Genomic DNA, 6,000 nt, shown 5'->3' with positions numbered 1-6,000 from the left:
ACATGCTTAAGCCCAGTTTTCTCAGAATGCGGCTCATATTATGCATAGCGACAATTGTTTATAAACGGAATATGGTGATAGATTTGACACCAAACACAGATTTTATTGCCGTGTAAACTTATCTATAAGCAATATAAAAAGTTATAAGAAACTGTTGTTTTTTTAAGGAAATATTGTTTTAACATTTTACATAAACAAATAAAAAATGCATGTAGACCTAAACAAATTTTTTTCATAAAAGCGTCCAATTATATTTATCATAATTGTATTTCAGATAAATAAAAATGATTCTCAGCTATCTGAAATTTCAAGTGCTTATCATCGCGTGTCTATACGGATGCGATTGTATTTCGATTCCAACTTCACAATCGACGTCAATGGCTACTTCATCAACGACAGCAGCGTCACAAACGCCGACAGGTCCTATATCAGATCCGCCGAATATTTTCGAATCCGCTGTATTTCTGTGCGGTGACCGTGTCTTCAAAGATGCACTGGCGATGTTGTTCCCGCCGTCCGACCTTTCAGAACCAAACATAATTAATGCTACTTTGGCAGCTGAGGTCCAACGACAGAGCTTAGACCTATTCTGTGGCCGATTATCCGAGTATTCATTCTGTGTAAGATTCATGCTAAAATACAGTAAACGCCATGTAGATATTCTCGTTAAACAATATATCAACGTGGACATGTTCACCTCGGCGTTGAGATTGTACTGCGCCAACAAAGACCTGATTGCGAGCCAGTTCCACTGTACCCTGGTCAGAGTTAGGGACGCCAAGAACAGCTGCCCTCTGGGTGGAATTTATGGCATCATGCAAAGTGTTGCCATGGCAGAAGGGAGCACTAAAGCCGAGTATTGCTCAGCCGTGGACAAATCCATATACTGTCGGGTGAACACACAGCTACGTCCGTGCAATGGCACCTACGCCGATGTTATGGATGAAGTGTATAACAAGTTAACGCAGGGGTACTGTGCACAGTAATGTATTTCCATATTCGTACGACGAGGAAAAACTGAAACGTCAACTGCAAAAACTCCAAAAAGAAACAATTGTATCTCCAAACGCCTGGGATTACAGCTGCAACCTATGTAAAAACAATAAGTACATTTTAAATCGATTGAAAATAAATAGAAACATGTATGTGTTACAGTTCTATTTATTAAGCAATATTATTAGTGTGTCCTTTTTAAAACTATTCAATACTGTAGTCTGTTAATCTTCAATAAATTGGTTACCTAACAATGGCTTTAAACGAGTTACTAAATAATGCTGATAATATGTACCACTTCACATATGTTGATGATTTTAGGTCGAGTTGCACAGGTGGCATAGATCTGCTTTAATAGTTTATCGTGCTAATGTAAACATTTGCTTTATCACATCTGAGTTCGGTCTGTATTAAATGCATGCGTGTCTTCATAGTTATGACAAGCTTAACAAGGACATAGTGTTTGACCTTGTGGTGAACTTGCTGGTGAAATACATTCGTATTATGTGACACCGTATTTACTCTCGAATCCTATTGACTGACGTCGAATATGACATTACTGCGGCATGATAGTGCCCACAGAGCATCTGTTGAGCCACCACCTTTCCTTACAGCTTCTCATGCTGACCCAGAGGTTCCAGCCATGCAGTTCCCTTCAGTGGTCGTTGTCCATATATTTATGGAGGATTTGTTCATCCATTGCACACCCAGAGGTTCCAGCCATGCATTTCCCTTCAGTGGTCGTTGTCCACATATTCCTGGAGGATTCATTCATCCGTTTGGTCGTCTACATCAAAGGGACACTTTGATACAGACACGAGGTGGAATCTCATATGCATGTGGAGGTTTAGCCTATTCTGCCCTGTCGGAATATAATCGCCTGATCTAGTCTAGACAGTTGATTGTATCTGTCATGTGGCGATTTTTTTAAACGGCAAATGACGATGGCATTCACTTCCTCTGGACTGACTCAGTTCTCCTCTTGGTCGTCTTCCGCTCCCAGCTTTGCAATTGTTTATGCCTGTCCCAGCATTTATAAGAGTGAATATGGTCAATAAATAGACTCGTTTGGCTGTTTTGTTTCCTCACATTTGCAATACACAGGTATGTTGTTTGATTCCGTCAACAATGTTTAAAATAATGCTTTAATATACATGAATATTATATATCGGACATTTTTCTGCAATTTACCACTTCATGAATCTTCTAAATCTTTTAATGCATTTAAGTTATCAGGGAAGGGCTTGATACTTTTAATTAGATTTATAGATCACAGAAGTGTCAAGGTGCCAAAATGTGTTAATTATAAACAAGATATAGCGTTAAAACATCGATGCATATGTGTAAAGCAAGCATATAATGAATACCTAATTAACTTATTTGCGTTTGCATTATACTGTATTGACCATCAGTGCGACCTTTCAAAGGTAATTCAATGCCGATATGACTGGTACCAAAATACAAACATGTCGGAATACGATTACAATCCTGAGAGTCAATTCCGTTAAAAATGAGCGTGTATCAATAGGCAACAAGTTGTATGGTTGAAAAGCTTGATTGATCGCTGAGCGAATTGGTTATACATTTTATAATCTATCAACATATGCTTGAGTTTTTTTTTAAGAATTGGGCATTGTTATTTAGCGACAATTGTATTGAACGATGTTAGCATAATGTTGCATTATTTATGCAAATGCAATGAAGATGTGAATAGTTTATACGTTCATGTATTCATATACGATATAAGTCCGTGCGCTTATACGAACACGCAAATGTTCATATTTAATAACCCATTTATGCCTAGTGAACTCTCCCATCCTTCTAAATTGGTTCAATTTATTTCCAAAATTGGGAATGTCTAGTATATTTTTTTCCATATTTAGAATATTTCTTACAGAAATTCCTTTAAGCAAACAGCGCAGACCCTGATGAGACGCCGCATCATGCGGCGTCTCATCTGCGTCTAAGCTGTTTGCAAAGGCCTTTTTTCTGGGTTGAGCAATAGTTGATTTAATATACAATAACGTGTAACGCAGAAAGCAAAATTCCAAACAAAAATGTTTTACCTTGTGAATCGTGTTATGTAATTTAATCTTATTTCATGATAGCTAAGTGAAGAATTGAAGTCTCTTTTCTTGATAGCGGTCCATGTTGCTAAAGCATTCAACACAGTAGTCCATGGGAAATATGTGGTTTTCCTTTAAAACACTTTCACATTTGTCACGTGTTACATGTAAGGCAGCACAATCGACGCGAAAAACGCTGGCGTCTAACGCATGACTTTCTACGCGTTACTGACCGGACTGATACTTGCCCGTTGGTGACAAGCGTTCAGCAAGCGTTCAAGGGATCACGATCATTAGACTCGTTAAATATGATCGTTTACATCGATCAAAACCACACCGTCAACGTTACAACGGAGAGCAGATATAAATAAACTACACGAACATTGTTGTTAGCTTTTTTGCGTTTTTGTCCTTTGATTTTGGCTCATTAAGTTAACCTATTGAATCTAAACGTCAGTCTGAATTAATTACAGCTTTAACGTCTCAATGTTAGTGACGCGATATTTAGTTCCGACTGCAAAACCCATGCACAGCGTAGCCATGCATTTCGATATTGTAAGTTTACAATACTTGCCCTTTAGAAACTGCAATTATGTAGTTAAATGTGCGCGCTTGCAAATTTACTGTATAAGTTTTGCCGATAATAACAAAATCATATGCATGTTATAACGATAGCGTAATTAAACGTATTGTTAATTAAAAAAAAATCCAAAGTCTATTTAGCAAATTCAATATACCGCCCAGGAAACCCGAAACCTTGTGAGCAGTGTACAACAATTGGAGCAGTGTTCGGTATTTTACCATTTTGTATAGGGTAAGTAAGTTTTACACTGCTCACAATGTTTCGGGTTTCCTGGGATGATATATGAGCTCATTGCAATCGGAGTGGTGCAGAGTGAGATGAAGCGCGATGCAGTGCGGGTGATATGGGGCGATGTGATGACTCGCAGTGGAGTGGGATGAAGCGCGATGCAGTGTGGTGGGGTATGGTGCGATGTGCTGACTCGCAGTGGAGTGAGATGAAGCGCGGTGCAGTGCGGTGGAGTATGGGGGCGATGTGATGACACGCAGTGGAGTGAGATGAAGCGCGATGCAGTGTGGTGGGGGTATGGTGCAATGTGCTGACTCGCAGTGGAGTGATATGAAGCGCGGTGCAGAGTATGGGGGCGATGTGATGACACGCAGTGGAGTGAGATGAAGCGCGATGCTGTGCGGTTGAGTATGGGGCGATGTGATGACTCGCAGTGGAGTGGGATGAAGCGCGGTGCAGTGTGGTGGGGTATGGTGCGATGTGCTGACTCGCAGTGGAGTGAGATGAAGCGCGGTGCAGTGCGGTGGGGTATAGTGCGATGTGCTGACTCGCAGTGGAGTGAGATGAAGCGCGGTGCAGTGCTGTGGAGTATGGAGGCGATGTGATGACACGCAATGGAGTGAGATGAAGCGCGATGCAGTGCGGTTGAGTATGGGGCGATGTGATGACTCGCAGTGGAGTGGGTTGAAGCGCGATGCAGTGTGGTGGGGTATGGTGCGATGTGCTGACTCGCAGTGGAGTGAGATGAAGCGCGGTGCGGTGCGGTGGAGTATAGGGCGATGTGATGACACGCAGTGGAGTGAGATGAAGCGCGATGCAGTGCGGTTGAGTATGGGGCGATGTGATGACTCGCAGTGGAATGGGATGAAGCGCGATGCAGTGTGGTGGGGCATGGTGCGATGTGATGACTCGCAGTGGAGTGGGATGAAGCGCGATGCAGTGTGGTGGGGTATGGTGCGATGTGATGCGCGCAGTGGAGTGAGATGAAGCGCGGTGCAGTGCGGTGGGGTATGGTGCGATGTGATGCGCGCAGTGGAGTGAGATGAAGCGCGGTGAAGGTAAGGTGCGATGTGATGACTCGCAGTGTAGTGAGATTAAGCGCGGTGCAATGCGGTGGGGTATTGTGCGATGTGATGCGCGCAGTGGAGTAAGATGAAGCGCGGTGCAGTGCGGTGGGTATGGTGCGATGTGAAGACTCGCAGTGGAGTGAGATGAAGCGCGGTGCAGTGCGGTGGGGTATGGTGCGATTTGATGACTCGCAGTGGAGTGAGATGAAGCGCGGTGCAGTGCGGTGGGGTATGGTGCGATTTGATGACTCGCAATGGAGTGAGATGAAGCATGGTGCAGTGTGGTGGGGTATGGTGCGATGTGAAGACTCGCAGTGGAGTGAGATGAAGCGCGGTGCAGTGCGGTGGGGTATGGTGCGATTTGATGACTCGCAGTGGAGTGAGATGAAGCGCGGTGCAGTTCGGTGGGGTATGGTGCGATGTGATGCGCGCAGTGGAGTGAGATGAAGCGCGGTGCAGTTCGGTGGGGTATGGTGCGATGTGATGACTCGCAATGGAGTGAGATGAAGCTCGGTGCAGTGTGGTGGGGTATTGTGCGATGTGATGACTCGCAGTGGAGTAAGATGAAGCGCGATGCAGTGCGGTTGAGTATGGGGCGATGTGATGACTCGCAGTGGAATGGGATGAAGCGCGGTGCAGTGCGGTAGAGTATGGTGCGATGTGATGACTCGCATTGGAGTGAGATGAAGCATGGTGCAGTGCGGTGGGGTATGGTGCGATGTGATGACTCGCATTGGAGTGAGATGAAGCATGGTGCAGTGTGGTGGGGTATGGTGCGATGTGATGACTCGCAGTGGAATGGGATGAAGCGCGGTGCAGTGCGATGGAGTATGGGGCGATGTGTTGACTCGCAGTGGAGTGAGATAAAGCGCGGTGCAGTGCGGTGGGGTACTGTGCGATGTGATGCGCGCAGTGGAGTGAGATGAAGCGCGATGCAGTGCGGTCGGGTATGGTGCGATGTGATGCGCGCAGTGGAGTGAGATGTGAAGACTCGCAGTGAAGTGAGATGAAGCGCGGTGCAGTGCGGTGGGGTATGGTGCGATTTGATGACTCGCAGTGGAGT

The sequence above is a fragment of the Dreissena polymorpha genome, chromosome 9 (assembly GCF_020536995.1).
Source record: "Dreissena polymorpha isolate Duluth1 chromosome 9, UMN_Dpol_1.0, whole genome shotgun sequence".
NCBI lineage: Eukaryota > Metazoa > Mollusca > Bivalvia > Myida > Dreissenidae > Dreissena > Dreissena polymorpha.
This window is presented reverse-complemented; position numbering follows the sequence as displayed.